The sequence below is a fragment of the Chelmon rostratus genome, chromosome 17 (assembly GCF_017976325.1).
Source record: "Chelmon rostratus isolate fCheRos1 chromosome 17, fCheRos1.pri, whole genome shotgun sequence".
NCBI lineage: Eukaryota > Metazoa > Chordata > Actinopteri > Chaetodontiformes > Chaetodontidae > Chelmon > Chelmon rostratus.
Window position 1 is genome coordinate 11,381,448 of NC_055674.1, and position 11,130 is coordinate 11,392,577.

Genomic DNA, 11,130 nt, shown 5'->3' on the forward strand with positions numbered 1-11,130 from the left:
TCAGTGTTTTGGCAACTTTAGTGTCTCTCACAGAATCAAGCCGCTGTCTGTGATGTGAGCGAGTTCACAACTTGAACGCACTGCATATTTATGAATATAGATGCATGTGTGCATTAGTGTTGAACCATTAATGCATGTGAGTGTGTTTCTTTTTTTTGTTGCACTTGAATGTGAGACAAAACCTCAGACTTCGTTGGATCAAACGGCCGAACAACACTGGGGTTCCTGGGGTTCAGACTGGCAGCCGAGAGAGGCCCAGACCCAGGCACAGGTGTGTGTACTCTGAGGGGAGGGGTTGTGTGTGTGACTGGTGGTGGTGGTGGTAGTGGTGAGGTTGGAGGGGTGGGGGTTAGCCTTTGGATGGTTGCCAGGTTCACCCGCCAACTCCCCCACCTGGGCCTGGATTCCTCCAGTCAGCAGCAGGGTTTGCATGCCTGCTGCAGACGGCAGAGAGAGGACACATGTTGCAGAATAGAGCGGATTTGTTGTAGAGATGACCACAAAGGACATTTATATGGGTGACCAGGATTGATTGCATAACCATCAAAGATAGCTGTAATATTAATTTGAGGGTTAGGGAAACGCTTCACAAATCAGGGACTTATTTGCTATGTATGGACAAAATCTGACTGAAAATATATACCTTAAAGTGTTGATACTGTATACTAATTCATCTTAGTTTTTATAGCAACTGATTTACATTTCTCAGGGCTGTGAAAAGAGGGACGCTGCATCTGCAGGACCTGGAATGTGTGTTTGGCATGGTGCCTGAATTCAGGAAAACATCAAATAGCTGCTTCGAGGTGATCAGCCTCTCCATCTTCTCATCACACTGGCTGAGCTGTCGAGGATTTTCATCATTAGAAAATCAAACAAAGGGCGAGAAATGCCTAGCAGCCATTTTAAGCTGCCCCGACAAGTACAGTTCTGCTCGCCGCAACACCTCACTGATCCCTCCTGCGTTTACTTTTCCAGTTTTAAGAAGGTAGTACAAAGTTACAAATGCATACACCGAGGGGTATTGTAAGGCAATACCTTGCTGGGTTTTCCCCTTTTCACAAGTTTTGCAGTGGAACATTAAAAAAAAAAAAAAGAACAGACAACACACCCTTGGCAAAAAAAAAAATCAGTTTAAAAAGAGCAGCTGAAAGGTGCATTGTGTAAGGTATTCTTCAGGGAGTTCAGTCTAATAATCATAGGGCTGGGTGGGTTTATTTTCTAAATAAAACATCAAGGAGCCGTGTATTAATCACCTATGTAACCCTGTTGGACTTCCCCCCGAGTGTAAAAACATCACTGTGGTCAGAAAGAGTTTTATCCCACCACGTCCGGCTCTCATGCCTCAGGAACCCCCTCGCCCCCCTTACACCCATGTACAGTACACGTACATGCATGAACACATAAACACATGCTTATATATTTAGTGCATTCTCAGAGAGCAGCGGAGTGCAGTACACACAGGTGGTGCTGTTCTGAGAGGGCTGAGGACTCGAGTGTTACCTAATGGCTGGATATGTGCTGCTGTGAAAGGAGCTTTGTGAGGATCCTCTTTAGCCTTCATAGCATTTTGGTACTTAACTCGTTATACATGCCGTCATCTCTTAGTCAGGGGGGATTTCTAGGTGGTGCACCCAGCGTGGAGCTACACTGGTTTCCTATCAGTGCAATCATTTTGCAGAGGGAGCTTATAAACGGCTGAATTTCTCAGAATTCCAGCAAATGAATGAAGCAATAACTGGTTTTCTTTTGTGTGGTTCCACTCTGCTGCCACCAAAGCATAACGCTGTATCACGCTGAATTGAGGCCTCTTGACTTTGTTTATTGTTAAGGCATGACGTTTCCTCAGTGCTGCAGCCAGACATCTCAGCTTGGCCAGGGCCTGGCTTGCCACAGGCTCCACTGCTGGACAAGAGGCCTGCAATTATAGCTCACTTCAAAGATGCCAGTCAGTCAAAGACGGCATTCATGCATTTATTTTGGCAAACCCCGGTCCACTCCCCCTTTCTTGCCTCCTCACCTTCCCACCTCCCGCCCCCTTGCCCTTCTTCCTCCTTTCCCACCAACCCTCAAGCTTGTTTAGATGAGCGATTAAGGAGAGAAACAAGTGCAAATGGAGTTTGGTTTGGCACAGATCACTATTGACACACAGTTTACTGAAATATCTCCCTGCATAGTTTTCCCCTCACCTAAATTTGGACGAGGTGGATGTCGGCAAAGATGAGGGGAGGAGTGGGTCTCATGCGCCCAAACAGGGAGGCTTTAGTCCTGGGCACAGAGACCATCCTCTGCCCCCCTCTCACCCCACCTCCTCCAGCTGATCCAGAAATAAAACCCAAAGAGTGGGGGCCGGAGGACATGTTTCACCTTCGGCCATCTGCTCTATGCCAGCTATTAGATGTTCAATTAACATGGTAAACTGATAGTTTGCCATGTCAACATAGCACTGTATTACCAAGCATCAAGTTCTGCCCCCCAAAATCTGAACCCCCCCCCCCCCCCCCAAACCACAAAGTAGGCCAGCTTTAACTGTCAATGGCACATTTAGGGAAGTGTTTATTCACTGGCCATTTCATTTTCTGCCAAGGTTTATTTGATCATGAGAATGATGTGTATGTAAGGGACTAATAATACTACTTCCTAAAACTTGTTATTGCATGGGGGCTTTAAAGCAGCCAAGCCAGAGATTTGAATGGAGAGGAACAGCTGCTGTATTCTCTCCATATATTTCACTTTATTAGAGGGGCAACATCTAGCATATAAGTGATCATATTTCACAAAATTCCACTTGTCTACCATCTGCTGGGTGAGACCTAGTCTTGTAAACCTCCTGATCCAGTCTGAGACCCAGGTTTGGCTGTGATTGGCCCCGTAACTTCATCGCAGTTACAGTTACAAGACACAGGAGCCTTGGGTGTGAGGTGCATGTGTTGTGTGCATGTTTGCATGTGTGAAAGCGCGTGTTATTTTGCTCATCTGTCTGATTTCGGGGTTGTGTGTGAGCATTGTCGGACACTGAGTGGTATGTGCAGGAGTGTCTGTAAATGTTTGTTGTTAAAGCAAACCAGACACCTCAGCCCCACTGGGCCATGAGCTCCACCATCACACCCCCTGGAATTTGAAACTCGATGCTGGAAGTTGGGCAGCCAGAGTGATTAGGGGGACCCACCACGCTGGCGGTGTTACAGTTTGGCTCAGGTGTCCCATTCGTCACACCATAGATCGGCCCCCGCCTGCACCAGCCTGGACCGACACCCCGGTCGCAGCGCCGTCTCTTGGGTGGAGTCGGGGGGCCCTGGGACCTCTCTATAGGAGCCTGTATGGCTCCCATGGGTCTAACTTATCCATCCGTCTGCGCAGGCTCCTCTAACTCGTTAAAAAGCACAGACCTGCGGTGCTAAATCATCAGGCTGTCACACACATCACACACACCTGGTGGGACTTGTATCCCTGTAGAACAATAACTGTCACATACTGGATATTGTGTGGACACGGAGAAGTGGACTGAACATTTTAGGCTGCAGAACAGAGAGACATCAAATCAGATATACCACACCATGTGCCAGATACACACACACGAGCACACACACACTCCATCTTGGTCTGACAGCAGAGGTAGTTACGGGTCAAAACCACAGTGAGTGGGTCCACATAATGGCAGCTTTGTTAAGATGCACTGTGCTCCAAATACCATGCAGCTCAGCCACAAAATGTTACAGGAGCGAGAAGACGCGGCGCAGAGGGAGGGGATTGAGGTATGATCATGGCTGTATAGGTGGGAATTTGCTGCTACTTACCTGGGAGGGTATTTTGTAACAGGTATATATGTATTCAAAGAGCTGTGCACTTGAATTTGCACATTCTGTGTACACACTCACACCGACACACACAGTCAAACAGTCCCTCAGGGCGTTCGGTGCTTGGCAGGCTCCCCTCATTCTCATCAAAGTGCGATCCCGAAGTTCCCTTTCATATCTGTCCTTTCGCCAATGCCATACCTGACAACTTGCAGAAAGGTGCAGATCATAACTCACACACTCAAATACAATCACTCACAGTCTTGTCATTGTCTTCCCCCCACAGTTTTGGCTGGCATCCACGCCGGGCTCAACATGAAAAAGGTCTACAATTTACAGTTTGCTGTCCTTGACTCCACACTGTTTATATAAGGCAGGATAATGTTTTGTCATTGCAGGACTTGTTTTTTCACTCCTATTGTCCTCAGGGTCAGTTCACAGTGGTTTTAAAGACACTGAAAATGTGCTGACATTAACAAATATACTCTGTGCAATAATCAACTGTACATTATTAATAGCTATGGTATTAATTCAGTGTAATAAATTGATGCCATTTAACAACTTCAAATATTAGGATATGGAGTAATATTAATAATTAGCTGCGCAAAAAGACTACAAATGACGCAGAGGCATTGTTTGTAGTTGTTTCCTGTCTCTTTGTGGTTGTTCTATGTCTCTTGTTTTTCATCTCTGAGTGTCATTGTGGTTTAATTGACTTTCCAACAAGAAATGCTAATAGTTGCTACACATGGTTGTTCAGCTCCAAGGGCTTCTCAGCCCACACCTGCTGGGCCCATTCAGCCATTCATCCACGAGACTAACAAACCAACCACTGATCACCCATCAGACTGCGGTGGGAGGGCGCCAGCATTGGCGAATCAGGCTCTGCCCCTAATTGCCTTAAGAAGTGAGAGGGGGAAATATTGATAGCTCGCTGTGTTTGCCACACAGACCAACCAGACAGAGGGTTAATGAAAAAAGGAAAGAGAGATCCCTTTAAGAAAAACAACAACAATAATAATACACTTTTCTGTGAAACCCTTCTGGGTCAAGAAGTAAACAAATGACTTTGCTTCTACAGCAGGTGACCTTTAACCCCCTCACACCCTCCCGTCATGGTCGTGCCTTGAGGCGGCATTGTTAATGGCTCTCTCTGCTGGTATGCAGAGAGCGTGAGCAGAACAGAGAGGATTCGGCCAACACAGCATGAAAAAAAACCCCGGCACTGTGTGTGCATTAGGCCCTGCAAACACCTAGGTGGTCCTGGAAAAGATGGGAAGAGAGGGAGACACAGGAGTACATGGGAGGACAGAAGTTATGTGGGAGGCAGACTGTCAGGTTGTCTGTGTCAACAATAAGGAAATAATTGGCCTCTGTAGCCCGTGGGCCTCGCTGCGGCAGCCTGGGGGCCCGCCGGGGCTGGGTGGGGCATGGCCCTGGCATTACACACAATTAGGCCAACAAGGGGGTCAAATGGGGAGGCAAGGGAGGTCCCAGCCCTGTCATTCATGAGAGGGATGTCTTTGTGCCCCAGGGTAAACCGAGGCAAGGCCCGGGTCAGGGGGAAAGGCCCTGAACTAGGCCTCTGTCTGGAGATGAAAGCTTCATGTAAGTGTCCCGCTGATCTGATACCAGGCTGACGATGTGTAATTACAGAGGAGGAGTTGAACATGGGCAGGTTAATGGATGGTGCACTGAGGATGTTAACAGGTAACAGGTAAATGGGTGTTTAGTCTATGAGTGGGCATAAAAACTTGAATCACTTGGTACTGGAAATTCAAGAAGCTTCTTGCTTCTTTTCGTCGTCTGCTTGTTCTTTAGAACCTTCCATCTTTCTTCAGGCTCAATTATTCACAAACATGCCCCCCCCCGTGCCTTTGGAATCCACTAAATCCTACTCAACAGGTTTTCGTGTCTGTGGTCAGGCTCTGGACAGTATCATAAGCCAGACTGCTGGGTGGCAGCCCACTGGCCCCTCTCTGACTTGACTCCCTCCTTGACCTCTCCCTAATGTGATAAACATTTCCAATCAATGGAGGAAACAGGGTGGAAGTGGCCGGGGCCGTGAACATGACCTCCTGGTCAGCTTCAAACGCCCAGTGGTTCTCTGTTTACACCTAATCCTCACCTTGCTCTTCAGATGGAGTAAACTCAGCCAGAGATGGCGGGAGGTCAGCTAGTTCAAATCTGACAAGGCTGGAAAAATGCATCCATCTTATTAAATCTTTGTTTCAAAACTGCCAGAAACATCTGCCAGTAGACTGAGATAAATTAGCTCCTACTGTAAATCAGCCTATTCTCTGGTGAATCTGATATTAATGTTTATATTTGTTGCCAAGAAACTTCACATCTATATACATAAACATGTAAAGCCATAAGTACCTTTACAAACACTGAGGCACACTGACATCCAAGCATGTTTATTCAATTGTATTGTACATTGTTGTCTTATGTAACTCTCAGAGCTGCTTACATACATTAAATTTTGCACTTAACATATTTATTTTATCCATTATGGCTGCAAATACCGAATATTTTCATTATTGACTAGTTAAATCTATTATTTTCTTAAAGGATTAGACAATAAAAAGAGTGGCGTATAAGATTTAACAGCCAGTTTCCCTATCTGAGAGTTAACATGATGATTTTAGTGGACCAAACAGTCTTATGACCTAGTGTGATGTGAAATTGATCTCTAGTTCAAGAGACACGTACGATACACAGGAAGTTTGCCAAGAGGTGCTTTGTATATAAATACAATGCAGTTCAGCAGCTCTCTTCTCACTGCCGTAACTGCCACACCAGTTTCTCTTGTAGTAAACAATGACGCGTTCTGAGGCCGTCTCCAGTTATGAACCTAAGGGCAGAATAAGACAAAGAAAAGCTGCACATCGTCACAGCTAATGAGGTTGAACTTGGAAATGTTCGACATTTTTTGCTTGAAAAATACACATAAATTAAATAAATCGATTATGATTGCTCATGATCTTACTGTCTTTTAAATGACCACATATTTAAGCCTCGTTATTCTTTACAATGTCCATTTTCACATTCTGCGCCACTTGTCTCCTGTCCCATGAGGCTTTCTGAGCTAAATTTGCTCTTTTGTGATGTTCCTGTTTTTTTCTATTGTTTACTTGTTAAGTTTTTTGTTATTAATACTTTGCACACCCTATATTTCACATGTACACTGTGCTGTATGATTGTATGTGTGCATTGTGTCATCTTTGGAAAGTGACTCTTGAAAGTTTATGACTGGACTGGAAAAACTATGAGGATGCAATTCATTATAATAATCCAGAATTAGTTTTAGTTCACCCATACAAAAATAAACAAGAATCATATATGTTATAAGTTTGTAAATATATGCTTAGTAAAAGTCACAATGTTAATGCAGCCACTTCTATATGTCTTGAATACTAGACGTATATCAATATTTATACAAAAATAGAGTGCTAACTAAATAAATAAGCATATATGATAGCCACACTGACAACATATGATATGATTCATTAAGCAAACAGGTGTGGACTGATCTGTTAATAGAACATAATGAGAAAAATGTCTGATGACAGATTTTGTTGCTAAATCATGACAGTGATTAATGTGTATGAGGAAATCAAGAAACTGAGGTAAATTCCTTCGTCCAGACACTTATTATCAGTTTGTCTAAATAGAGTATATGTGTTACATAATACAGGCTTCCTTTATGACTGCTTCGTCAAACCTTCACTGGCTTCCATTCAGATCTTCACCACGTCACAAACGTGCGTCAGGACATACAGAGCACCATTTATTTGGTCTCCCCCGCATGTGAAATGCTACAATTTTTTTATGTTTTTTCAACTTTTGCTTTTATTGATAGAGAAAAGTGTGATAGCGTGGAAAGGGGGGAAAGAGAGTGGATGACATGCAGTAAAAGGCTGAAGGTCGGGTCACACGTGGAGCACAGGCCCTGCCAGGTGGGCTACCTGGGCACCCTAAAATTTGACATCTTTATACGTATCTGCAGTCAGTGTATAACCAGCATTTCACATTCTCTCCACAGACAGCAGAGCATTGGAGAGCGCTCTCACGTTCCACCTGAATGACTTCATGCAACAAGAGACGAGAGGGAGTAAATGATCTGCACTCACAGGTCCATGTAACATGTTCTGCTCTTCTTGTTGACTCCATTCTACAAGAGGAAGTGCTGCAGCGATCTAACGTCACAACAAACGATAAAGCACAACCTGTCTATTTTCTTTGTTTGCCCCATCCGCTCTTCCTTCGCCAAGCCAGTTGTCTGCATCACAATATCTGTGAAAGGTCATTTGTGAGTTTAACAGCCTGTTTTGCTCTGAGGAATTGGTCCCCCATGAAACTGTATCTGTGACAGTTCATGGTGCATTACTTTACCTCTGCAGTACCTCCACCCGCACTCTGTCTTACCTTCGCCCAGTAACACCATGCCCTCCTCTGGGGGATGGACACACAGACAGTAATGGACCCCTGCAGGAATTCACGGCTGGATGTAACAAAATATATGTCAGAGCTCTCCGTTTACTGAGGCCTTTCACTGCTTCCCCTTACAGTTCAGGACATGATCAAACAAGACGGGACGGGAAAGTGGGATAGCGTTTAAGTGCATGCGAGTCAAAGTGTGTGTCTTTGGGGATGGGAAGGGGAAGGGGGATTGAATCTGTATCTCTGATCCCCTCCCGGCCCCTGGGGAGCAGGCAGGGCTGCTGCTGAGACCAAGTAGGGCTCAAGTTTTGTCAACGTGCATCAATCTCTCTTGTCTGTCAGCCCTTTAACTCCCGACCCCTGACCCTGCCCCGCCCTCCCATGGCCTGGGTTACAAAGCTTCCTGGATGGGGATTGGTTGTCGGGGAGGTCCAGCTGAGAGACAGTGGAGACAGTAATCTGGCCTGTGATGCCGCTGCGTCTCCTGATGATGCAGCTCCTATTGCTTAACTCAACAAATCCCAAATTTCTGTTGGGTCTTTTCTATCCCCTCTCCTCTCTCCTCTATCTTCTCTGATGTTGTCCCTCATCTCTGTTCTTTTACCCTTTTACTGATAATAACATACCCCCCCACTATCTGCTATCTCTTGCTCGTATCAGTCCATTTCCCCTCCCTCCCTCTTCAAGGTACAAAGTGTCTTCATCCATCTCTCTTCTGGTGACTGAGCAGTCTGTCAGTGAGGTACCCCTGGAGTGAAGGATGGTGGTGTCGCCGAACAAAGAGGCTCACTTGTTCTCTACACATGCACTGAGTCTGATCTAAGAGCTCAGAGTCTGGGATCCTGGAGTCGGGACTGTGAAGTGTGTGTGTGTGTGTGTGTGTGTGTGTGTGTGTGTGTGTGTGTGTGTGTGTGTGTGTGTGTGGGATAAAGATATGGTGGGAGCACTGAGAGAAACTGTAGAGAGAACATGACAAACCACTTGTGGCATGGTTGCCTCATTGCATCTCCCAGCACTATTAATTCTTGCACAGCTCTGCTTGGCTGCTGTTCTCTCTCAAAGCCTCTCTGTCAGTGAACAGCCGAGGTCAACAATTCACGGAGCCACCCCCCTGCGCTGCTGCATTCATCTTTTTCATTCCGCCAGTACATTCTGGGGTGTAAGCCAGTAGACAGTGACATTTTTTTTCTGGGGGTGGGGTACGAGGGCAAACAGAAGACAGGCAAGGGTTATTGGGGTGAGGGGTAGGGGTTGTTGAGGTACTCCAGCTGTAGCGTGCTCCCCTTTATCTTTGTCACTCCTTGCCTCCCGTCTCACCATCACCCTCCATCACTCACTGTCTCTTGTCCGTCAGCGTCCTGCAGGTACCTGATTAAAGAGAATGTCTCTTTAATGCCCCTTCCAACTAGACCCCCCCCCCCCCCCCCCCCCCCCATCCCCCACACGCTCTTCCCTTCTTACTCCATCTTCTTCTGTCCTCTCTTTCATATCTCCTCCCTCCCGTGTGAGGCGACCTGGCTCACTTCCATCAGCTTGTCTTTGGAATCTGTGAGCTGAGCCCCGGTATGCGCCCGGCGTGCTCAAACTAAATGCTTTTCCATTCTTCTTCATTTCTTTTCTCTCTTTATCCCCCCTCGGATTTGAGAACTCTTGTCTTGAACATTGCTTTCCCACGAAACAGGTGGCAAGCTACAGTAGTCATGCGGGTCATGCCTGGATCCAGTGTTTAGTTCACTGACTGCAAAAAAAAAGGAAAGGAAGCCAGCTTTATTTCCTTTCTGCTTTTATCTACAGCTCCTCTGTTCTTCAGTAACATTTCAACCAAAATACCCAGTCAGCTCTTGCCTGCGTTTGCCATTAAAATCAGGACAATACACCTGCTTAACCCAACCTTTTGTCCCTGCTGCCCAATGATCAGTGAGATGCAGCTGACATCAGCGCCACCATGGCACTTAACGAAAGACTCGAATCAAAGGCGGGGTGAACCTGTATGATGGTGCTTTTCGCTCACAGACAGCTCTCAGAAGCAGGAGGCCCTACCCTCATGCACGGGCCCTCAATCATCATCAAATCATCGGTGGTGGCTTTGATGCTCCATTCAGTTGATGGCCCATTGTTGCTGCTCCCTATTCACTAGCACCTGGGCAGGCTGGCACAGTTAAACCTTTCTGCTGTGTTATCAAAACAAATGTATGACCTTACTGAGAGGACTGCAGATTGGGGCTGAGTTGAGAGACTGTTTAAGAGAGATGCCCTCTCTCTCAGCAAGATGGGGGCAAGTGCAGAATGCGAGAGAGTTTAGACAGAACCAGATCCTATAACCAGCACCAGGAGGCCATTTTTGCAATACTTTCTGAATGAGCAATAATACAGATCACAAACTGGATAACATTTTCATTTTAACCTTTTACTAAATGTCATCTTAACCACATAGTTCCCTCTGGCAGCATGTTTTAATCACATTTCCGATAGCAATAGAATAAGTTTGGGCCCTGATTTGCAGAGACCTCAATCCTTACATGAAGAGATAAAGATGGGAAATGCTGACCTGGCTACTCTGTAGTGGTCGTGGAGTCCTTCGCAGCTGAGTAGGGTAGCTGTGGGCAGCAGCGGGCAAGACAGCCTGGCACCATCACCTTGAGAGCAGCCAACCCCGGTCTTGTCAGCTGTGTGAATGTGGCCTCAGACGCCAGCCAGCGTGTCCCCTGGGTGCCTCCTCACCTCTGTGGCCATGAGTGGGGGGTGCGGGGGACAGAGTACTCCTTCATCACCTCAATGTGGGGATGGGACCAGCGCCCAGAGTGGCCATTCCCAGCCAAGTCCATCCTTAGCTGAGCCACAGCGCTGGGCAGAGCAGCCAGGGGGCTCATGGACCTGCTGGCTACAGTAA